The following is a 24,764-nucleotide window of genomic DNA, read 5'->3' as shown; positions in this document are numbered from 1 at the left end:
AGGTGGCCTTCCTCCCCGGTCTAGGCCTTAAGATTCCCGGGTGCCAGCCAATCTCTGGCCCTCCTCAACTGCTGACAGCCTCAGCCCAGGGCTGTTCAAGTACACGCCCTGCAACTTCCACTTCTCCAAAATGGCGACCACCTCCATCACGAGGCCACACCCCCTTATCAGGAGGAGGGCTCTGAGTGCAGGCCAGAGCAATAGATGCCCGAGCCAAGTTCGAAGTTGGGTGCCAGGCCGACTCACACAGAAGCAGAGAGCCAGTGGCGCCTCAGGTCGGGAGGAGGAGCACCGAGCCGAGGGCTCGCTAGCCGGGGCCGCCCGAGAATTTCTTCATCGCCGGCGCTGAGGCCGCCATTTTAGATGGCGGGAGTAAGCCGGGGACGAGCAGCGTGAGACGGAAAGGGTTCCCTGCCGCTCTCCTTGGGCCTCTCTCCAGAGAGGGCCAGCTGGCCGGGCTTTGGGGCGTGTGCCCTGAAGCGCGGAGTGCAAGTGCGACAATGCGGGGGCTGCCCGGGGCCCCGTCCCCTGGGCTGGGGACTCGCCGAATGTGACCGCCTCCCGCTCCCTCACCCGCTGCGGGGAGGAGGAGCGGCCCAGAAGCTGCTGCCCGACGACGGGAAACGGAGGCGGCCAAGCTCCTTCAGGTAAGCGGCAGGGCCAGGCCCTGGATGCCGGGGTAGCCCAGCGGCGGGGCTGAAGGGGCTGGTTCCCTGGCCGCCCCTACTGGGCAGCGCTGACGGAGTGGCCTCACAATTGGTAGGTGGAGGGCCCCAGTCAACCCGCTGACATCCTGGGTGGCCCCGGCCCGGTGTCATGGCCGTCGAGCTGAGTTCCCCACATCTCCACTGTAATTTACTTGTGTTTCGGGGAAACGTGCCAGCGCCACCCCTGTACCTGGTGCGCATTCTTCATAATTTTGGCAATGGGAAAATCCGCCCACAGCTGCACCGTATTGTGTTATTACTTAGATGGGCTAATTCCTTTTCTTTCTGACCTAGAGTGGGGGGACCCAGGCTTGCATCTTCTCTCAAAGTCTGTCACTCAAGTGATACCCTTTTTAGGGAAGACGAGAGGAATCTAGGACAAGAGGAGGATATGGGTCAGTGACCCACCACAAAGGCATAGAGACCTCGCCACGGGTTTTCAGGACTCTGTGGGTTACCAGTGAAAGCTTTGAGATGCTTATAGTGACGATCGGCTTTGGGATGCTTTGGGATGAGAAGCCAGGGCTGTCTTTTGTGTGGAGTGAGATCTGCCAGGTTGCCTCGGTTCTGCAGCTGCAGAGCCTCTGCAGCGCTAGGCGATGCCCGGAGAGGAGTTTGGACTTCAGGAGAGGCGAGGCGGCCCTCGTTCATTCATTGTTCTCTTTCCAGAGCTCTGGGTGTGCCCTCTGGTATTCATTCTCTGGTGGGAAGAATGATAGGATCTCTTATGTCTCCTTGAGACGTGACCGGGTTCTAGAGGATCACTTTAATCGATGTGGGGATGAATTCAGCGCACGTTCATTGATCATTTCTGCTTGCCTTGTTCTTTGTGGGCTGAGTGGAGGGCGTCTGTCCTCCATTCCCCCTCAGGCATGAAAAACAGTGCGCGGTGATAGGGATGGACTTACCAAGTGTTCTGGGAATTTGGAACTAGTTTTTCCTTGAGGGAGTTGCGGAGGCTTGTCCGCAAAACTAGCGGTGGAGGGGACTTTCACGAGTTCAGACTGATGAGTAAGTGCACACCAGGTGAGGAGGAGGGGAGGGCATTCTAAAGCGAGGGAACAGCTGGTACAGAGGCACAGATATGCTGGAGTTGGGATGAGTTCGGGGAGCAGCAAGTAGATAGTCGGGGGTGCTGGAAGGAAGTGGGTGAGAGATGAGGGTTTGAAAGAAAAGTTGTCTAAAAGTTGTGAAGGATCTTTGTTGAAGATAGCGAACTATATTTAATTTGGATTATTTTAAATGAGGGTTGCTTTTTTTCTTGCTGATAATTAATTTCTATTCTTTTGGTGATGTTGAAGGTAATAGTAATTGAAAAGATACACTTTGTTAAACCCAGTTAAGAACAGTTAAAAAAAAGTTATTTACTGATTTAGAGCGGGAGATGGAGAAGGGGTGAGAGAGACCGCCATTCTTGTTCACAGAGTTGTTGTTCCGCTTATCTATGCATTCGTTGGTTGATTCTGGTATGTACCCTGACAGGGAATCCAACCTCAACCTTGGCGTATTGGGTGGGACAAGGCTCTAACCAACTGCTACCTGATTAGAGAGTACGTCTTTAATAAGTGCCTTACACAGTGAATAAACTGAACTCATATTCCTAGGGATTCTTGCAGAATATTCTTCTAAAACAGCGATTTGAAACTGGCGTGCGGCATGTGCTGCAAGAATTTTTAAAACGTGCAACGGTCGACTATTTAATCGGAGGCACTGTCTCTTAGATTGTCAAATTAAAAAAAAATGACAACAGCCAACACAACAGTAGCTGTCCTGTGTGAATTTAATCAAAATTATACCTATTTTATACCTATTGGCTAAAACATAGTTTTTGATGTGGTGCAGAATTATAGTAGTTTGTGTATGCTATGGATGAATAAGGTTGAAAATCTCTGTTCTCAAGTTAAACTTGCCCACAAAACTGTCGACTTTATAAATGTAGTACCCTGCACTCACTACATTTTAAATGGCTGTTGATCATAAAAACCGAATTCCTCAGTCATATAGAAATTGGCAGAATATATAAAACATCTGAAAAAGTGTAGACTGCTAGTGGGTATTTTTAGTTTAGTAAGTGTGTTTTATATAGTAAACTATTTCTTTGGGTTGATTCCATGGATTCCAATTCAGTTATAAGGTCTTTAGCTCTATGAACATGATTTCCCCAAAATAGCTGTGCTATGATCAGTGTTGTGTGAAAGTGATGATTCTTATCATATTAACAGACTTCAGCTAACAGTTCCTAAATCTTTCTTGGGTTGTGATGCTTATATACCACTGAAGAATATTAAAATTCTTTTGATGGTGATGGAAGAAGACAAGACTTTGGGTAGTGAGTACAGAGTGGAATATACAGATGATGAATTATAAAGTTGTACACTTGAAACATATAATATTATTAATCAATATTGCCCCCATAAATTTAATTTAAACAAATTCTTTTGGCTTGTTTCCACTCTTACCACTTCAAGGACTAAATTATTTAAATTCACCAGAAATATTTGACTCAGTTGAACACTGGATAGTTGGGAAAATAAACCTGTTACTGTTCTGTTGTAAAAGCTTATCTTTTAGGTACGTAGTATAAATTGTAGTGGGAATGCTTAGTCTTGTAAAACTCTTGTCAATAATTGAAAAAAAATGTGTATGCCTTCAAAGTAGAAGGCTCAAGTGAAGTACACTAAAACATGTTACGGAATTTGGTTTAGCAGAAGAAAACACTGAGAAGCAGATTAAATAAGCTGGTCATTTATGATGAAAAGTATCTAAAAGATGAAACAGAATGATTAAATACCAAGTAATGTGTTACAGCTGCTTTGAAACTAGTTCCTTTTAGTTTAAAACATACCAGCCCTGGCTGGTGTAGCTCAGTGGATTGAGCACAGACTGTGAATAAGACGATTATGGTTCGATTCCCAGTCAGGGCACATGCCTGGGTTGCAGGTCAGTTCCCGCCAGGGGCCAGTTCCCAGCAGGGGATGCTCGAGAAGTAACTATACATTGATGTTTCTCTTCCTCTCTCCTTCCCTTCCCCTCTAAAGATAAATAAATAAATATTTTTAAAAAGTGGCTTGTTATGTTTAAAAAAAACATGCCATTTGTGAAGTTTGCTGTGAAGATTAAACAACTTCTTGCAAGTTAAATTTGACTTTTCCAGAACCACTAGATTACTTGTTAAATGGAAAATATAACTAATAACTTCAAATTACTGTTTCAAGTAGTCTGTTAGATGTATGATTGTGTTACATTTTAATTTCAGAAAAAACTTTGTTGGTAACTTACTGCCTAAAAATAGAAAAATGTTACATGAGAGAGTGCTTTTGTTTGTATGTTAGGAACATAATAGGCCATACATAATAATCCTGGTCTTGGGAGGAGCTTGTTAGCCAAACAGCATGCCTTAATGTTGACTTGCAGAAGAGAATTTTAAATATTGCCTTTGAAAGGCAGTGGACCAATGTGACAGTAGGGGGTTTATGAAACCACAAAATTGTGCTTTGACTTGAAAAGGTTTTTTGTTTTAAATTGTGCAGCTCATGGAAGTCTCATTTTTTTCAAAACAAATAACTGTAGTTGGAAAATTGCTCACCTTGACTAAATTAATTGGAAATCAGGGAACACTGAGCTCATTTAAGATGGGTTTATAGGGTTTGTGTTGCCTTATTTTGTGGGTTCACATATGTGTATGTATGGATAAAAATTTTTATTTACCAGACTAGGTTAATACTAGATATTTGTGTTAAATTCAGTTAGTGCTTGATGTTTAGAACTAAACTACCTTGTCTATAAAGGCTGGATGTTTTATTCTTGCCTTAAAGTTGAGTAAAAATTCCTTAATTATGAAGTAAAGTTTTCATCTTTAATTTTATACTGGTTGAGTCATCTGTTCCTTCATTTCTCCTGGAATACTTGTATGGATCTCAGTGATTTTAGCAGTTAGCTTCAGATGTTAGCCTTTCTTCTAAAATTACTCCTAGGATCTCAATTTACCCAAGGAAAATGTCGAGTGGGTGTTGTTTTTTTTGTTACTGGTTTTGGCCCAGACTGTCTGAAGTCTCTTTGGCAAATCACTCACAAAGTGTATTAATTGCTTCACATTCCAATCAGTGTACATAGTTTTTCTTGAGGAACACTTGACACATAGTTTTATTTTTAGACTAGATTCTAAGGGATTTTACTGGGTGGGGATTAATAATCCTAAAACTAGTTTGTGTTTTAGAGATTGTTTACATTTTTGGTTAATGAATGGGAAGTAGTAGGCAGCGACCATCAATGGCAATAAAAACCTAATATGTCTGGTTGCTTCTGAGGACCTTGTGGACTATACTAGTGTCATTTTCTCTTCTTTCTACTTGTTGAATTACACTTACTGTCATTTGGTAGCAAGAGTAAGTACATCTTTACTGTTTTACTTAAGATTTTTTCCCCGTTTATCTTATTTCAATCTGTTACGGAAATAATAATACTATTATTTCTTTGAAGAAATAATACTATTAAGTAATGCTACTTAATACTAGGCATCACATTTGGATGAAGTATTTACCTTTCTCCATCCATGTACATTTCTGGTGGAAGAGTCAGGCTAGTTAATGTTTAACTATGCTAATATATCTTTACAATTATGAGTTTTTATTTTTAAAATGGGTATTTTGGAGACATCCTTTTCAGCCTCGGATAGCTTTTAACATCTACCCTTTACAGAGGCTTGGGATAGGTGAAAACCTGAGTTTCCCTTGGAAGAACATGATTCTTGTTCTTGGTGGTCGGTTTCTTCAGGAAGCTGAGTTTCTGGGAGAGGCATTTGTCTGGATCCAGATAGACCATTCAGAAAGGAGCTCCCATTTGACTTAACAAAGTTTGTTTACAATAGAAAAAACTAGAAAGAATTCAAATGTTCAACAATAATAAAGTGATTTCCTAAACTGAGGTACAGCCACTTGATGGGGCACTATGCTTTTCATTAAATATGGCATATATGAAACTTTTATGACATGAAAAATGCTGAACACAAAATTATGTATCTGAAATAATCAGAGTTGTATATACATCTTAATACAGTAGAATATTATTTAGTAACAAAAAGAAATGTTGTACTGATATATTCTCCAACATGTGTAAACCTTAACAAACATGTTAAATGAAAGAGTCCAGTCAGAAAAGACCACATATTGTATGATTCCGTTTTTGTGAAATGGCCAGAATAAGCAAATCCACAGAGACAGACAGTATATTAGTAGTTGCCGGGAGCTGGAGGGAGTGGGGAATGGGCAGTGACTGTGATAGGGGATTCTTTTTTGTGGTGATGAAAGTGTTCTAAAATTGGTTGTAGAGATGGATGCACAACTCTGTGAATATAATAAAAACCATTGTACATTAAGTGCGTGAGTTGTATGGTATATGAATTATATCTTAAGCTCTTAAAAAATTTTAAAGCCTACACATAGGAAAAAAATACATGTAGATGTTAACAGTGGTTGCTAAACAGTAAACAGTAGACATAAAGATAATGTTCCTTACTTCGGTTCAGTTCCCAGTCAGGGCACATGCCTGGGTTGTGGGCTAGTTCCCAGCAGGGGATGCATGAGAGGCAACCACACATTGATATTTCTCTCCCTCATTCCTTATCCTTCCCCTCTAAAGATAAAAATAAATAAAATCTTAAAAAAGATAACGTTCCCCTTATACTTCCTATATTCTTTTTTCTTTTTTAAACATATTTTATTGATTATGCTACTACAGTTGTCCCATTTTCCCCCTTCACTCCCCTCCACCCTGCCCCCCACCCACATTCCCCCCCTTTAGTTCATGTCCATGTGTCATATTTACAAGTTCTTTAACTTTACATTTCCCATACTATTCTCACCCTCCCCCTATTTTCTGCCTACCATCTATGCTACTTACTTGCTGTACCTTTCCCCCTCTCTCTTCCTCCCACTCCTCCTGTTGCTAACCCTCCATGTGATCTCCATTTCTGTGGTTCTGTCCCTGTTCTAGTTGTTCGCTTAGTTTGCTTTTGTTCTTGTTTTTGTTTTAGGTGTGGTTGTTAATAATTTTGAGTTTGCTGTCATTTTACTGTTCATGTTTTTTATTTTCTTTTTCTTAGAGAAGTCCCTTTAACATTTCATATAATAAGGGCTTGGTGATGATGAACTCCTTTAATTTGACCTTATGTGGGAAGCACTTTATCCACCCTACCATTGTAAATGAAAGCTTTGCTGGATAGAGTAATCTTGGATATAGGTCCTTGCCTTTCATGACTTGGAATACTTCTTTCCAGCCCCTTCTTCCCTGTAAGGTCTCTTTTGAGAAATCAGCTGACAGTCTTATGGGAACTCCTTTGTAGGTAACTGTCTCTTTTCCCCTTGCTGCTTTTAAGATTCTCTCCTTCTATTTAATCTTGGGTAATGTAATGATGATGTGACTTGGCGTGTTCTTCCTTGGGTCCAACTTCTTTGAGACTCTCTGAGCTTCCTGGACTTCCTGGAAGTCTATTTCCTTTGCCAGATTGGGGAAGTTCTCCTTTGTTATGTTTTCAAATAACTTTTCCATTTGTTGCTCTTCCTCTTCTTCTGGTACCCCTATAATTTGGATGTTGGAATGTTTAAAGATGTCCTGGAGGTTCCTAAGCTTCTTCCTCATTTTTTTGAATTCTTGTTTCTTTATTCTTTTCCGATTGGATGTTTCTTTCTTCCTTCTGGTCCACTCCATTGATTTGAGTTCCAGTTTCCTTCCCATCACTGTTGGTTCCCTGTGGATTTTCCTTTATTTCACTCAGCATTGCCTTCATTGTTTCATCTAATTTGCCACCAAATTCAACCAATTCTGTGAGCATCCTGATTACTGGTGTTTTGAACTGTGCATCTGATATGTTGTTGGCTATCTCTTCTTTGCTTAGCTGTATTTGTTCTGGAGCTTTGATCTGTTCTTTCATTTGGGCCATTTTTTTTGTCTCAGTGTGCCTGTTATGTAGTGAGGGGCAGAGCCTTAGGTGTTCACCAGGGTGAGATAAGCCACGTTGCTGGGTTGGGATGCTGTATGTAGGGGAGGGGTCCAAGAGGGAACAGTGGCGCTCTGTGGATTTCAGTCACTTCCCACAAGCAAACTGGGCCCTTCTGGTACTGATTCCTGTGTGGGTGGTTTGTGTGCATTCTAGGACCCTGTGGGTCTCTCCAACGAACTCTCCTGTGAGGCTGGGAGTTTATCCTGGCACCCCAGCCCCCCACAGGTGTTTTCAGTTAGTGTTTTGAGGCTCTATTTCCCCGCATTGGGACCCTGGGTTTCGTGGTATGTCTTGTTCCCTAGTTTTGCCTGGTTTATCTGTATGCTAATGTGGGACCTCCTGGTCTGCTAGCCACCTTGTACACTGTGCCTCTCTACAATCTGCTGCCTCTCTGGGTCCACCTGCTGCTTCCTTGCATGCCTGGGGTCTGCCAGCCACCACTTTGCCGAGGCCCCCTTTCTGCCCAGCCGCCTGACTCTGCCCCTCCTACTGGCCTGGATGAATGTTTCTTCTTTAACTCCTTGGCTGTTGGACTTCCGTATGGTTCAGTTTTCTGTTGGTACTGGTTGTTTTTTGTTTCTAAATTGTTATTGTCCTTATTTTGGTTGTATGAGGAGGTACAGTGTGTCTACCTACTCCTCCATCTTGGCTGGAAGTTCCCCATATTCTCTGAACATATTGCCTTTAAAATAGAAAAACATATTTAATAAAAAGTCAGTTCAGTTCATGGTTTGGCCCTTTCATCACTCCAAAATTCAGTCACTGGCAGACTGCATTGAAACTGTATTTCTCAGCTTCTTTCAACTACTTTCTACTTCAGATTAGTTCAGGCTTTTATTATTACTTGTCTTGACTGCTAGAACCTCTGAACTGAACTCCTTTTTGTTATTCTTTCTATGCCAGTTCATTATCCACATTACTGCCAGAGTCACTTCCTTAATGTACAGATTTGAGAAAAAATTAAATTTTAGTAATTTTTAAAATACATAATACAGTCACATGCCAACAAAATTAAATGAATACAGAAAGTTATGCTGTGCAGAGTAATGCTACCTTCCTTTTTGTTCACCAGCTACCCATCTTTCTTTCATGGAGGGAAATATGTTTTGGGGTAATCTTTTGTATCTTTTTTATGACAATACAAGAATATTCAATGGTGGATGTGATGGCCTTACTTTTTTGTGCAAATCTTCCAAGAGTCTCCTGGTGCCTACCAGAGTAAGCATACAGTTCTTGCTTCTATGTCTTGCTAACATGGATTCCTCATACTATCTTTAGTAGAATTCAGAAACCATTTTTTAGCACTTCAGTTGGTGCAGGCTACTGTGCTTAGTGCAGGACAAACAAAGAAAGTTCCCGCCTTAAGTGACTTTATCTAATGAAGAGAGATTGGCACTATTTTCTCCCTTTTATCTGTTCTTTTAAATGCCATTTTGAATACCCATCTTCTAAATATCATTTCCTGATCTTTTTCTCTTCTCACTTACTATTATTTCCTTTAGCCCTTTAAAATCCTTTGCATTTATTTTTTATGTCCTTTGTCATGCAGTAATTATGAGTTTACCAGTCTGTTAGATTATAAACTCAAAAGAATGCTTCTAAGTCAATGTGCAAATCTTTATTGATATTTGTGGGGGAAAAATTTCCAGACTTCTGGTCAAGATGGAGGCATAAGTAGACATTGCTTAGCCTCCTCACACAACCATAGAAAGAATTACAACTAGATCTCAAAACATAACACCCGGAACTGTCAGAAAAGCAAGTTGTGTGAAAGTTCAACAACCAAGGTTTTAAAGAAGCCACATTCATTCAGATGGGTAGGAGGGGTAGAGTTGTGGAAACAGGTGGAGAGCCACATCAGTGGCTGAATGGGTGGTCCCACATTCATGTGTGGTGGAAAAAAATAGGGAGGGATACCTTTGGAGCCAGCAATCCTAGCTGCAGGCCAGACTGCATAGCCCAAGGTCCAGCACTGGGAAGATAAATTCCAGTAACTTCTAATTGTATAAACCAGTGGGGGTTAAGGTGGCAGATGAAACTGCCAGATTTACAGGAGACTCTGTTTAAAGGGCACTCATGGGCTTAGAATTTACCCACATCCACNTGTGGTGGAAAAAAATAGGGAGGGATACCTTTGGAGCCAGCAATCCTAGCTGCAGGCCAGACTGCATAGCCCAAGGTCCAGCACTGGGAAGATAAATTCCAGTAACTTCTAATTGTAAAAACCAGTGGGGGTTAAGGTGGCAGATGAAACTGCCAGATTTACAGGAGACTCTGTTTAAAGGGCACTCATGGGCTTAGAATTTACCCACATCCACCCACTGTGGGACTCACCATCCAGGCAACAGCTGGACGGGTGCCAGTTGCATTCAGGAAGTGGGTGAAGTGACTGGAAATGGGGCAAGTGCCCAGCACATCTCCAGAAGCCAGGCAGCAGCATTGCCCCCTCTCTGAGCCCTCCCCAAACCGAGACACAAAGCGGTGAAGCAGGTTGCCCTGCCCTGCTCATTATCTGAGGCTCTGCCCCATACAATTTACAGATGCCTTTTCTACAACCATGTTACTAAGACAGTCAAAGCAGCTCTACCTAATACACAGAAACAGAGACAGGGAGGCTGCCATATTTAGGAGACAAAGAAATGTGGCCCAAGTGAAAGAACAGAACAAAACCTCAGAAGAAGAACTAAATGAAATGGAGGTAACCAACCTATGAGATGCAGAGTTCAAAACACTGGTGATCAGGATGCTCAAAGAACTCATTGAGTGTGGCAACAACATAAAAGAAGAAATGAAGATTACACTAAGAATAAAGAATAACTACAGGGAACCATCAGTGGAAGGGAGGAAGCAGGATTCGAATCAACAATTTGAAACATAGGAGGAAATAAGCATTCAACCACAACAGCAAGAAGAAACAAGAATTCTAAAAAACGAGCATAGTATAACAAGCCACTGGGACATCTCCAAGTGTACCAACATCTCAATCAGGGATGCCAGAAGGAGAAGAGGAAGAGCAAGAAATTGAAAACTTATTTGAAAAAATAATAAAAGAAAACTTCCCTAATTTGGTGAAGGAAATAGACATACAAGTCCAGGAGGCACAGAGAATCCCAAACGTTGGACCTAGAGAGGACCATACCAAGACACATAATTAAAATGCCAAAGGTTAAAGATGAAGAAAGAATCTTAAAAGCAGCGAGAGAAAAGCAGAGAATTACCCACAAAGGAGTTCCCATAAGACTATGAGCTTATTTCTCAAAAGAAACTTCAGGTGAGAGGGGACTGGCAAGCAGTATTCAAAGTCATGAAAGGCAAGGACCTACATCCAAGATTACTCTATCCAGCAAAGCTATCATTTACAATGGAAGGGCAGACAAAGTGCTTCCCAGATAAGGTCAAGTTAAAGGAGTTCATCATCACCAAGCCCTTGTTATATGAAATGTTAAAGGGACTTATCTAAGAAATAGATGATCAAACATATGAATAGTAAAATGACAACAAACTCACAACTATCAACAACTGCATCTAAAAAATTTAAGAACGAGAACAGGGACAGAATCATAGATACAGAGATCATTTGTAGGGTTATCATCAGCTGCGGCAGGGAAGGGGGAGAGTGTCGGAAAAGGTACAGGGATTAAAAAGCATAATTGGTAGGTGCAAAATAGACAGGAAGATGTTAAGAATAGTATAGGAAATGGGGTAGCCAAAGAACTTAGATTCATGACCTATGGACATGAACTAAGGGGGAGAGAATGCTGGAGGGAAGGGCAGTACTGGGCAGAGAGAAGCAAAGGGGGGAAAATTGGGATGATTTAATAGCATAATCAATAAAATATATTAAATTTTTTTCTTTAACACAGGGTTCTCCAAACCCCTGTTAGGAACTTGCCTGAGCTTTTCCTCCTGTTCCCCATCTCCCTCATCCATGGAGAAACCTGTCCTTGGTGCCAAAAGTTTGGGGACTGCTGTTTTAAGAGGCCGAGGGCTCAGGCCCGTGTGCTTTGAAAGCATTGAATCTAAATTCCAACACTGAAGAGTAGGCTCCATGATCTCTGGCTGGTGTAGTTCAGTGGATAGAGTGTGGGCCTGGGAACCAAAGGGTCGCTGGTTTGATTTCCAGTCAGGGCAGGCACATGGCTGGGTTGTGGGCCAGGTTCCCAGTAGGGGGTGCGTTAGAGGCAACCACACACTGATGTTTGTCTTCCTCTCTTTCTCCCCTTTCCCTCTCTCTAAAAATAAATAATAAATCTTCAAAAAAAAGAGAGGAGGTTCTATGATATTGTCTATTTAAATTTAAATGATTTATGTAAGTACTTTTTTTGGTACTATGCACTGTAGACTTTATATGATTTTTTTATTGTGATATATATTTTGTTGTTTATGTCTCTCTTCTTATAGGACTGAACTTAATCACTTTAGAATACCTAGAGTTTAGCACAGTGGCCAGCCTCTGATCGTAGCTCAATTTGTTGAATGTAAGATGCTAAATAATGTTTATTGAATTGAAATTTTTGTATAGATGTCTTATATCTTTGGCTAGACTTAAGCTCCTTAAAAGTGGGACATGTCTTACTCTTGTTTATAAATCTTCAGTTCTTAAAACTTTGTCTTGATTGTATAACAAATATTAATTGAATGAGTGGAGAGTCAGAGGTTTATCACCTGTGGATTTAGCACCTTCCTACGGCCCATCACACACACAGATGCTTACAATTAAAGAGGATATACTTAATCAAACTCATACTTGGAACTTTGTAACTTAGGACATTTCTTGAAAAAGTTACCTTGCTTATTTAGCTTCCCCCTCTATTGGGCATTATCTGTAGAGTGCTCTGGGTTCTCACTGCCAGCCTCTGAGGACATTTGCCTGTTTTAGAGCTCCCCAACTCATTGGCCCTGTCTGCTGGCTCTCTCTTTCTGCATTCATAAGCTTTATACATGGAAGAACATTTTAACCAGAGAGAATGAGGGGATAAATGATGCTCTTCTACCTTCCTTAACTTGATTATGGATTGGAATTAGAATGGGAATGTGACTTGTGAGAGTAGAAATCAAGATATTCATGACTAGTATTTATGTAGCTGTCTGACAGTATAAAATGGCCCCCTAACCTAAGGCTTTTTTTGGTGGTGGGGGGTAAAATATGTATAACATAAAATTTACTGTATAACCATATTTATATTCAGTGGCATTAAGTACATTCACAACATTGTGCAACCATCACCACTACTTCTAGAATTTTTTTGACATCCCAAACAGAACCCTGTACACATTAAACAATAAGTCCCCATTCCTCTTATCTCCAGGCTCTGGTAAACTTTTCTACATTCTCGCTTATGAATTTGCCTCTTCCAAGTACTTGATATAAGGGGAATAATAGTATTTATAATTTTGTGGCTGGCTTATTTCACTTAGTGTGTATTTAAAAACATTTAAGTATATTTTATTGATTATGCTATTAAACTCTTGTCCCATTATTTTCTCTTCTTTATTCCCCTCTGCCCTGCAGCTCCCTTCCCACTAACATCCCACCCCCCTTAGTTCATATTTATGGGTTGCACATATAAGTTCTTTGGCTCCCCATTTCCCATACTATTCTTAATCTCCTCCTGTGTATTTTGTACTTACCATTTATGCTTATTATTGCCTGTACCTTTTATTCCATTCTTTCCTCTCCCCCTCCTTGCTGGTAACCCTCCATGTGATCTCCATTTCTGTGATTCTGTTCCTGTTCTAGTTGTTCGCTTAGTTTGTTTTTGAGGGTTTTTTTAGTTTTAATTGTTGATAGTTGTGAGTTTGTTGTCATTTTACTGTTCATATGTTTGATCATCTATTTCTTAGATAAGTCCCTTTAACATTTCATATAATAAGGGCTTGGTGATGATGAACTCCTTTAACTTGACCTTATCTGGGAAGCACTTTGTCTGCCCTTCCATTGTAAATGATAGCTTTGCTGGATAGAGCAATCTTGGATGGAGGTCCTTGCCTTTCATGACTTGGAATACTTCTTTCCAGCCCCTTGTTGTCTGTAAGGTCTCTTTTGAGAAATCAGCTGACAGTCTTATGGGAACTCCTTTGTAGGTAACTGTCTCCTTTCCCCTTGCTGTTTTTAAGATTCTCTCCTATTTAATCTTGGGTAATGTAATGATGATGTGCCTTGGTGTGTGCTTCCTTGGGTCCAACTTCTTTGGGACTCTCTGAGCTTCTTGGACTTCCTGGAAGTCTGTTTTCTTTGCCAGATTGGGGAAGCTTTCCTTCATTATGTTTTGAGATAAGTTTTCAAATACTGTTCTTCCTCTTCTTGTGGCATCTCTATGATTTGGACATTGGAAAGATTAAAGTTGTCCTGGCGGTTCCTAAGCCTCTCCTCATTTTTTTGAATTCTTGTTTCTTCATTCTGTTATGGTTGTTTATTTCTTCTTTCTGCTCCACATTGTTGATGTGAGTCCCATTTCCTTCCCTTCACTGTTGGTTCTCTGTACATTTTTCTTTAATTCACTTTGAATAGCTTTCACTTCTTCCTCTATTTTGTGACCATACTCAAGCATTTCTGTGAGCATCCTGGTTACCAGTGTTTTGAACTGCATCTAATAGGTTGACTATCTGTCACTTAGTTGTATTTGTTCTGGAGCTTTGATCTGTTCTTTCATTTGGGCCATATTTTTTTGTCTTGGCACACTTATTATGTAGTAAGGGGTAGAGCGTTAGATTTTTGCTAGGGTGGGGCAACCCACGTCACTGTGTTGTGGTGCTGTATGTGGGGGAGGGGTCCCAGAGGGAACAGTGCTGCTTGCTCAGCTCTTGCCCCACTTTTAGTCACTTCCCCTGCTACCCACAAGCAAATTGGGTCCTTCAAGTGCTGATTCCTGGGTGGGTGGGGTTGTATATGTTCTAGAACTCTATGGGTCTCTCCAACGAACTCTCCTGTGAGACTGGGAGTTTCTCCAGCTGCCACAGCCCTCACAGGTTTGTACTGTCAGAAGTTTTGAGGCTTCCCTCCCCCCCCCCCCCACCCCCGCCCCAGAACCCTGGGTTGTGCCATCTGTCTCATTCCACAGTTGTTCCTCCTGGTTTATCCACATGCAAATGTGGGTCTTCCAGCCTACTACCTTGCTGCACATCCTCTCTGCACCTCCTATCAGTCTGAATGAATGTTTCTTCTTTAATTCCTTGGTTGTTGGACTTCCATACATTTTGATTTTCTGGCAGTTCTGTTTGTTTTTAATTTGTTGTCCTTCTTTTGGTTGTTCGAGGAGGCAAAGTGTATCTACCTATGCCTCCGTCTGGCCAGAAGTCTTACTTAATGTGTTTTCAAGGGTCATTCATATGGTACCATGTGTCAGAATTTCATTTTTTTAATTTAATCTTTCTTGTATTTTTTCCATTGTCATTTCACCCTCTTATTTGTTTTTATGACTAAATAATTCTGTGTATATGTAATAGTTTATTTATTCATTTATCTGTTGATGGGCTCATGTTATTTCCACCTTTTGGCTGTTGTGAATAATACTGCTAATGAGCATTTGTTTACAAGTGTCTGTTTTTAGTTTCTGCTTTCCTTTGAGTATATGCCTAGGAGTGGAATTGCTAGATCATATGGCAGTTCTGTTTAACCTTTTGAGGAACTATCAAATTGTTTTCACAGTAACTGCACCATTATATATTCCTACCAGCAATGCATGAAGGTTCTAATACCTCCACATTCTTGCCAACACTTGTTATTTTTCTTTTTTGATAATACTGTCCTAATAGATATGAAGTGGCCCTAGGCTTTTTTCTTTCTGCTAGTTAATAAGAAACCAGTAGTAGCTTAGAAGCTGGCTATAGTTGCATCTGATGGACTTTTTTTCTCCCTTATTAATATATTTGTATGTAATATTCATCAAAGAGAAATTAATAACATAACTGACTCGTCTATTTTCATAAGCTTGTACATTTAGTTCTTGTAACTAACCACCTTTCTTTATATACTTATACCTTTTTAATCTAAAATGTATTCAGTAAACTGTTGAAAGATGATTTTAATTAATCTTGGATGATGAGATATGGTAAATGAAAATGTAGGGGACTAAAATATATATAAGAAGATCCCATTTTTATGAAGAAATATTTGTAAGTATATATATGTATAGAAAAGAGTAGATTCATATGTTCACAAATGATAGCAGGAACAATCTATAGACTATTTATTTTTGCATTTTCCAACCCTCCTACCCTCTCAACATGTATTCTGTAATTAGGCAACATGTCTTTTTAAAGATTAGTAAATTGGGAAGTATAAATTACTGGTAAAAACTCTATATGTATATATGACATCTGTAGAGGATTATAAGCATGGAGAAAATCACCAAAGAATAATATCGGGTTGTTAATATAGGTTACTTGGTGTGGTTAGATAGAAGAAAGGGAAGGTTAAAGCAAAGAAGAGGTTAAAAAACCCACTAATTTAGCCATGGCTGGTATAGCCCAGTGGATTGAGCACAGGCCTAGGAACCAAAGGGTCACCAATTCCGGTTTGATTCCTAGTGAGGGCACATGCCTGGGTTATGGGCCAGGTCCCCAGTAGGGGGTGTGTGAAAGGCAACCACACCTTGATTAATATTTCTCTCCCCCTCTTTCTCCTTTCCCTCCCCTCTTTTTAAACATAAATAAATAAAATCTTTATAAAGAACTCCACTAATTTATATATCATTTAGGTGCTATAGAAAAAAATCAGAGCAAGTTTTAGAACTGAGGATGGGAACAGGTTGCTATTTATAATGGGCATGTTTGTAAAGTCACTAAATTTGAAGATTTAAAATAAAAGGAAAACGAAGTTGTGTAAAAAGTTAAAAAACAAACAAACAGCTATACTCTTCAAAATCAGATTTGTTTCTTTCTAGACTTCCTTTCCTCTCATTCCCTGTAAAACATTGACTGAATTGGAGATAAAAAGCAAAATTTGGGTTATAAAAGAGTTCGGACAAAGTGACTTAAAACAAAAATAATGAAAAACTAATTTGTGGCAAGAGTTAAAAGTGAAATTGGCTACAGTCATCTTTCATTGTGGGAACTGATTGCTTTAACATAATTGTTTGCACTAGCTGATTTTTAACTTGTATTTATAAATTGATTACCTTTTTAAACAGTGTTTTTCAAAACTTAGGCAGCCCCTGCTTGTTAATTTTTAGAAGGGTAGAGTGTCACATTTCTCCATGTGAGTTTATGCTGGCAAGTCATCTGCTAAAGTTACCAGTTTGTGGTCAGAAATTGAGAAAGAGGAGTGAGGCAACTCAAAATATTGACACATACACACCACCTTGCAGTGTATCAGAGTGTCCTTTTGAACTGGTTGGGAAATTGTAGCCTAATCCTTTTCCAAACTAGACATATTCTTGTTTCCTAGCTTGGAAGAGATGACATTTGATTTTTAGGTGTTTGACCATGTCTGTTCAGCAGAAACTTAACATATGTGAGAGTGTTTTTTCCCCTCAGTGTTGTGTGACCAATCAAACTGGGGGGGGGGCAAAGAATGAACAAAGCATTTATTTCCTAAAGGAAATTGGGGTAATCTTGAAAAATTGATTATACAGTCTCTCAGATGGACCAAAGCTGGACTGAAGAGAGGAATGAGCTTAAAGGAGAAGTAGTGAAGTTGCGTGAAAAGCACATTCAGATGTGAGTATTCAACCATGATTTTGCTCTGCCCCCAAAACTGTTTTTTTAAACAATTTCATTTATTTATTTTTAGAGAGAGGGGAGGGAGGGAGAAAGAGAGGGAGAGAAACACAGATGTGTGAAACACTGATCAGTTGACTTTTGCATGCTCCGAACCTGGGACCTGACTTACAAATCAGACATGTGCCCTGACTGGAAATCAAACTGGCACCCCTTTGGTTTGTGGGATGGTGTCCAACCCACTGAACCACATGTCAGGGCCCAAAACTGTTTTTTTCATAGGGCAGGCAATTTTAGCCACTGTTGCTCCTACTGAATGTAATATAATCTTGTGAGACTTTAATTGTAGTTGAAGAAAATGAACCTATTCTTTCATCATTCTCAATTCTCATAAGCCTTACAGTTTGACCATCATCTTACAGTTGAGTGATTCTTTTATTTATAGGAACAGTTTTTAAAAAATTCTTAAAGAAAATAGCTTATTTTTATTGACTACTTGCCGATATCTTTTAAAGATCTTTTTCTTAAAAAGTTTTACCAATAATCTGGTGATGTAGCCACATACATTGTTATCCTATTTTAAAGTGGAAGAAACAGAAAGAGAGCTGTACATGGCATTTGGTTTAATTTCTCTTAACTTTGATATTGAATCTTAGCTATATGGAGAAATAAGAAGCTTTTTGAAGAAATGATTGATCTATGGGAGAGAGAGAGGTATTTTCCAATAAGTTGTTTTCGTTGATCGTAGGCAATTTAGGAGTGTGTTGATGTCATTCATAGGTTCCAAGTTACAGACTTATGGGTAAAAGCATTTAGATTGCCCCGTGCAGGCTCTGTGAAGGATCTCTGGGAATATGGAGACAGCTTGCAAAGAGCAAATGAACAAGATTATGCCAGTCTTATTCCCCCTAGTAATGTGAGAACTAAACAAGGTGTTTCATAGTTGATCTGTACTTTGGAACATGGAGCTTAATTTTTGGAATGCAGTGGCATAGTGGTTAAGAGCTTTAGGCTTTGAACTCAGAAAACGTAGGCTGGATGAGTTTTGAGTAGAACCATTATTGATTATATAACAGATGATAATGATAGTAGGTAGCATTTACTATCTCAGGTTAACGCTATGTGCTTCCCATATATTATTTAATTCTCACATGTTATAAAACATGCCAAGTAAAGGAGAAATACCAATCTTTTAAAAAAATAGTTTATTTTTTATTGTATTTTTTCCATTACCATTTATCCCCTTATATTCTCTTCCACCTCCACCCCAAGTAAGTCTTAAATTTAGATGTCAGTAAGTAAAATGCTATTTAAAAATACAGGCATCTTAGTGCATTCAGGTCATGTATGCTAGACAAAGACTTTTAAAGCTCTTGCTACTAGTTCCTCCTTTTTGCTTGCAAACGAAGGAGAAACTCAGGGCAGCTAGATAATATTACAACAGAATTTTAACTGGAGGGCAGTGCCCAGGTTGTTTGATGTGTAGGAATTCTTTTATATTGACTAATCAGAATTAGTCATGGTTTGTAGTTCAGCATCTTTTAACTGCATGGAGGTTTTTTTTTAAATGTAATCTGTATTACCAGCTTTGGGGGGAAATTTTTTGGAATGAGGATAAAAAAGAATGGCTCAAAAGAAATTTGTGGAGCACCCTGGCTGGGTAGCTCAGTTGGTTAGAGCATCATGTGGATTCACCAAGGTTACAGGTTCAGTCCCTGGTCAGGGCACATACAAGAAGCAACCAAGAGATTTATAAATAAATGGATCAACAAAATTGATGTTTCTTTCTCCCTTTTTTCCTCTCTCCCTCCCATCCTTCCTCTCACTCTTGCTCTAAATCAAATAAAAATCATAAAAAAATTATAGAATCTTCATTGTATATATCTTAAATTCTTATCCGTTTACAGCAGATTTTAAGAATTACCTTTCCGAATAAGAGATTATATATGTATTTTTAAATTTTAGCCCATGACCTTTCATTTTACAGACAATGCTCCAACCAACTGAGCTACATTGGCCAGGATGACATTAGTTTTTGATATACCTTCTATTCTATATCATTTAATGGATAAAGAGAAAGAAAGAAAGGCCAAGTGAGAAAAGGCATTAGGAATTCTACTATAATGAATTTAAACTAAATAATTTATTATTTAGAAATGAAGTAACATCTCTTAAATATGAAGACATTTTTAAATTTATGATACATAAGACATGGTATATATGTTCCTTTCCTCCACATACAGGTCTGATGATTTACTTATAAACTGTTTAAAAGTAGTGCAACAGTAACATCACATTATTAATTCCTTGTGTTATAATAGAGCTGCTATTTAAAGAGGATCTGAAATTTTAATGTTTTGCTTCTCTTAAATTATCACTAAACCTTTGAACTTCACATTTTCTTTATCTACTGGGTTGGCCAAAAAGTCTATTATGTTTTTTCTGTAAAATGAAAGACACATTTTTTTCACCAGCAGCTTCATTGATTTGAATATTTTCAGTATTTTGGCTGTCTCCAGCTTTGGTTTCTAGTTGGTAGAGGCCAGGGGTGCTGCTGAACATCTTCCAGTGCATAAGACAGCCTCAGCAAAGAATTATTTGGCCAAAACATCAATAGCACCAAGAAACTTAACAAACCACTCTTGACACCTTCAATCAGTAACAGCACCTTCTCCATTCACTGAACAAATCTTTTTTTGTGTTTTAGTTGTGTTTTTACCTTTTTTGAAATATTAAGCAAAATATGCCAAAATGGTGCATATCTTCTTCCATCTTCACTATTAAAATGGCTGTACAAAAACTCACCAATTTTGTTAAGATTTTTGTAAATGCACACAGATATGACAGCTTCCACAATACAGTCTAATAAATAAAATTGTTCTGAATGAAGTTAGAGACAACTAAGTACTACTAGAGCCATTATACAGAAAAAAATGTGATGGATTTTTTGGCTGACCCAGTAAAAAATATGTAGGAATAATGTGCTTTACTTACCCTGGTTAATTTTAACAGTCCTGTGAGGTGAGGAGATGTGAGTAAACTGTAAATTACGTAAAATTGTAAGTTCTCTGACTGAAGTAAACTTTCTGGAATCAATCTTAGCCACAGAGAATGTATTGCTACATTCTCAGAAATTAGGTTTTAGGTAGATTGAGGCTCTTAAAACCTTATTTAAACACAAAAGTGCTGGCTACCTTAGGTATTTCTGTTTGGCCACTTTAATATAAGTGAAATATAAGATAATATTTGAAGAAAAGCTAAAAAGTGAGGTTTTTCAGAGTACCTAGTTGTAAACACTGATTTGCTGAGGCATTTTGAGGAAAATTAAAAATGCCTGTGTGTGAATTTTTTATATTTGTGTGTTTGTTTCCCTACTCAGAAAGTGTCGATAGTGATTTATTCTGCTTCTTGAGCTGGCTTAGATAGGGAGAGGGTGAAACACAGTCAACCTTAACCCTAAATGTGCTGACTGCTTCTTCACTCTTCAGGCAGAAATTTTTAGGACTTTGCGATTCTTGTGCATTGAACTCCTGAAAAGATTCATAGATTGATCAGTCTTGTTATAAAATTTTCTTTTTTTAACCAGAAGACAGGATCATTTTTTAGGAGAGGAACTGTGCGACAAAAGATCAATGAGAAATGTAGAGTGAGTGCTCTAGTGTAGTCTGTTATCTCCACATGTTGGTAGAGGAGTGTTTCCAAACACTTAATGCCTCATATTAGACTTGAGAGGTGTCCAACCTTTTGGCGTCTCTGGGCCACAGTGGAAGAGGAAGAGTTGTCTTGGGCTACACATTAAATACACAAACGCTAATGAAAACTGATGAGCAAAAAAAAGGTTTTGAGTAAATTTACCATTTTGTGTTGGGCTACATTCATAGCATCCCAGGCTACATGTGGTCCAGGATACCCCTGCAGTGAGAAATGGACCTTAAAACGTAGGACTCAAATCACTTAAAGTTATACCCTAAGTACTCATAGTTACATTTACATAATTGTAGCTTATCAGACTTGACTTGTCCTGAGACTACTTTGTAGTCTTTTGTATGTTTACTGCTCCCTAGTAATATTGTACCTTAAACATAGTCCTGCTTTCAAAACATTGTTAGAGCATTTGATAAACTCAAGTGAAAAACAAGACCCTCTCAAGGTTTTTGAAAAGTTTATTTTGTCTTTTAACTTACATTTTATTAATCTGGCACTAGTATTTCATATTTAGAAATGCCTCAGAATGCAGCAATTCAGTGAAATTATTACTAAAGCTGGTCACAGTGTGAGAAGGCTGAAATGAATGTGTTGAGTTTAAAATGACTTTATCACAACTTGGTGTTCTCCTGGATTATGAGCATCAGAAGAAGTTATACAAGTGTCCTTTGTAAGGTCACTTACAGTTTATTAGGAATTACACTAAGAAATAACTTGATTTCTTTAAACATTTTTAACAGGTGTGTTTTCATAAACTGTGTGTAGCCCCTGTATTCACTACCCTCTTTCTTTGTTCCATCCATGACTTGTTTGTATACCTGAGTGCTCTTACCTGCTATAACCGGTTTCTCAGCCACATGGTGCTTTGTGTAGATTGGGGTAGGCAGATTGTGGGAACAGTTCTGAAAACTCTGTAGACTATGGAAATACAGTACAGCCTTTTGTCTTAGCCGAAAGAATGTTTGTGACTTCCCTTCTGATGCCTGGGATTTGGGGTGGTTGGTATTTTGCTCTTTCTGGCCATTTGATTTGTTGCCTGAGGATGGAAGTACAATCTTATGGGAAGACTGTACCGTACCTTACTGATACTTAGACTTAGAAAGATAATTAACCTTATTTATTGAAAGTAAGGAGATGAAAATCATTGGCCTCCTGCTTCTATTTTTGTTCAGAGCTTTCCACTGGGTGCATACCAGAAACCCATTGGCTCTACTGGTGCATGTTGTTAATGGAAAAACCTTCAGGAATGGGTTTCTGGTTTTAAAAAAAAAACTGATTTACTATAAAAATTGAGTTTTTCTTAACATTCCTATATTTTTGAATTATTCAAGGAGTTTGAGAAACTTATGTTGCACTATAGAAGTCAGTAAATTAACTGTTGCGTATAAAACCTGTTGAAATTCAATAGTCCCTTAATGTTTTTTTTAATTGAGAAATTGGCCTTTTTTTAAACTAAAATGGAGAATTTTTCTTAGGGCTACATCTTTATGGCCTGTGGTGTTTGGCCCATAACAAATACAGAGGAAGTGGTGACTACGTTCCATTATAGAATAATTTGCAACCATGATGTGAAAATGTAGCAGTTTTTTCACTATTTAGCTTTCCCTGGTTCTGGGAAATTGCTGGAAACAGTAACAAAATTTTAAGTTTGTTTTACTGAATTATTTCTGTTTGTTGTTTACTCTTTCGTTATACTTTATTACTCTTTAATTATTTATTGATTTTACTTCTTAATTATTTACTCTTTACTCCTTAATTTTACTGAATGTCTGGTTGGTTTCATGGTGGACAGCTTATGTACATGAAAAATATTTGAAATTTATACCCAAGAATCCAAACTACACTTAGTATAATGTTTAAAGCATTCTTGTTTTGAGACATGTACCTAAAACATTTGGGAATTATTGTATTTTTTTTAAATGGACCTCCCTGCCCACCCCCCACTCCCTGCCACCAATCTGAAATTTTTTTTCTAGACATTCTTTTGCATTCTACATGGTCTTATGCAGGTTTAAAAACAGTTCCACACTTCTTTAGTAGAGGCACTGTGGTTTAAAACCACTTTTTATTTTCAGCAGTGTGTATTTAGGACAAATTGAATATGTGTGTAAGTGGAAAATGTTTACAGTTTAGTGTGACAGCAGGTGAACAGGAGTGGTACTTGGTTTTATTTTTAAGATTTAAAAACTATGAAGGAAAATGCCAAATGATACTAGAAAATCAAACTTTGGAAATTACTCCAGCATAGTAGAATTCCATAGTAGCTTAAGTTGGTTATTATCAGCTGGTTTTTGTCTGGAATCTGTCTGATGAGTTGTTATATGACTATTTAGTTGACTGCCAGTCAACAATTGTATTGTGCCAATTCTGCAGTTGTAGAATTCCATAATTGTTAGTGTTCTAATTTTAGAATGTAGTCCCTCAATGTAGAGTGGTTCCTAAGTGACAGCCCTGACGATTTCTGTTAGAACTCAGCACTCATTAGACCAAGGTGACAGCATGTTATTCATGCAGGAAATATCTCAAGGATGTACGTATGCTAGACACTTTTAAAGGCAAAGGTATTTCAAGGGTGAAATGAAACTTAGGTTCTTGGAGCACGCTGCCTAGTGGGATAGGAGACAATAATCTTTTTTTTAAAAGATTTTGTTTGTTTCTTTTTTAGAGACGGGAAGGGAGGGGGAAGGAGAGGGAGAGAAACATCAATGTGTGGTTGACTCTCACTTGGCCTCCACCCGTGACCTGGCCTGCAACCCAGGCATGTGTCCTGACTGGGAATTGAACTGACAATGCTTTGGTTCACAGCCCTTGTTCAGTCCACTGAGCTACAACATCCAGGGCAGGAGTCAGTAACCTTTGAGTAGGCAGATCTAACACAATTTCTGAGTAAAGAGAAAAGTATGATGGGAGGGGCAAGATATACTTGAACAGGATGGTCAGAGAGGTCCCGTTTGAGGAATGACATGTGAGTGGAAACATGATTGATAAGAAGAACCCTAGCAGCAAGAAGAACTTTAATGAAAATTAAAGTGAGCAAGCGAGAGAAATGTAGGCGATAAGGTAGAAAAGGGAGGTAGAGGCCAGGTCATTATGTAAGGCCTTGTAGATCATAGTTCAAAAGTTTGGATTTGGTTTTGAGTGTGATGGGGAACTGTCAGGATTTTAGGAGAGGAATAATGTGATCAATTTGTGTTTTGAGATGACAGTGTAGAGAATAGAGTTAGAGAGTTTGGGAGTGGACATAGTGACGCTCGGAATAATCTAGGCAAGAGATGATGGGCTTAGGTTAGATTGGCTGGGGTTAGGTTAAAGTGTTTGGAGTTTTGAAGGAGGAACTTACAGGAGACATAATGGATGATTAAGTGTGGTAGATGAGGGAAATAAAAGAACCAAGGATAACGTCTTGGATATTTTTTAAAAATATTTTATGGAGAGAGAAAGAGGAGGAGAGAAACATCAATAGGCCGCCTTTCTCCCTTGCTCTGACTGGGGATGGAAACGCAACCTAGGCATGTGCCCTGACCAGGAGTTGAATAGGCAGCCTTTCACTTTGCAGAACAACCCCTACTGAGCCACACCAGTCGGGGCTGTTGGTTACCTTTTTTGTGTTAATAAGCTCTGTCATCAATAATGGTAATTAATATAGCTATCATGTAGTAATAGCTCTATCATGGAGGAAGTGCCCACTATGTGTA

General features: G+C 39.0%; 1 protein-coding gene across 1 annotated transcript in view; it reads left to right on the top strand.

Annotated features, from left to right (window-relative positions):
- Nucleotides 1-263: 263 nt before the first annotated feature.
- The window catches only part of RAF1 (Raf-1 proto-oncogene, serine/threonine kinase), an 82,838-nt gene continuing 58,337 nt past the window's right edge, over nucleotides 264-24,764 (top strand). Inside the window, exon 1 of the mRNA XM_037050863.1 lies at nucleotides 264-647. The gene's annotated coding sequence lies outside the window, so the exon portion shown is untranslated. The remainder of the gene's footprint in view (nucleotides 648-24,764) is intronic.

The sequence above is a fragment of the Sturnira hondurensis genome, unplaced genomic scaffold (assembly GCF_014824575.4).
Source record: "Sturnira hondurensis isolate 20B ecotype Veracruz unplaced genomic scaffold, ASM1482457v3 Scaffold0000867, whole genome shotgun sequence".
Taxonomy (NCBI): Eukaryota; Metazoa; Chordata; class Mammalia; order Chiroptera; family Phyllostomidae; genus Sturnira; species Sturnira hondurensis.
This window is presented reverse-complemented; position numbering and strand designations above follow the sequence as displayed.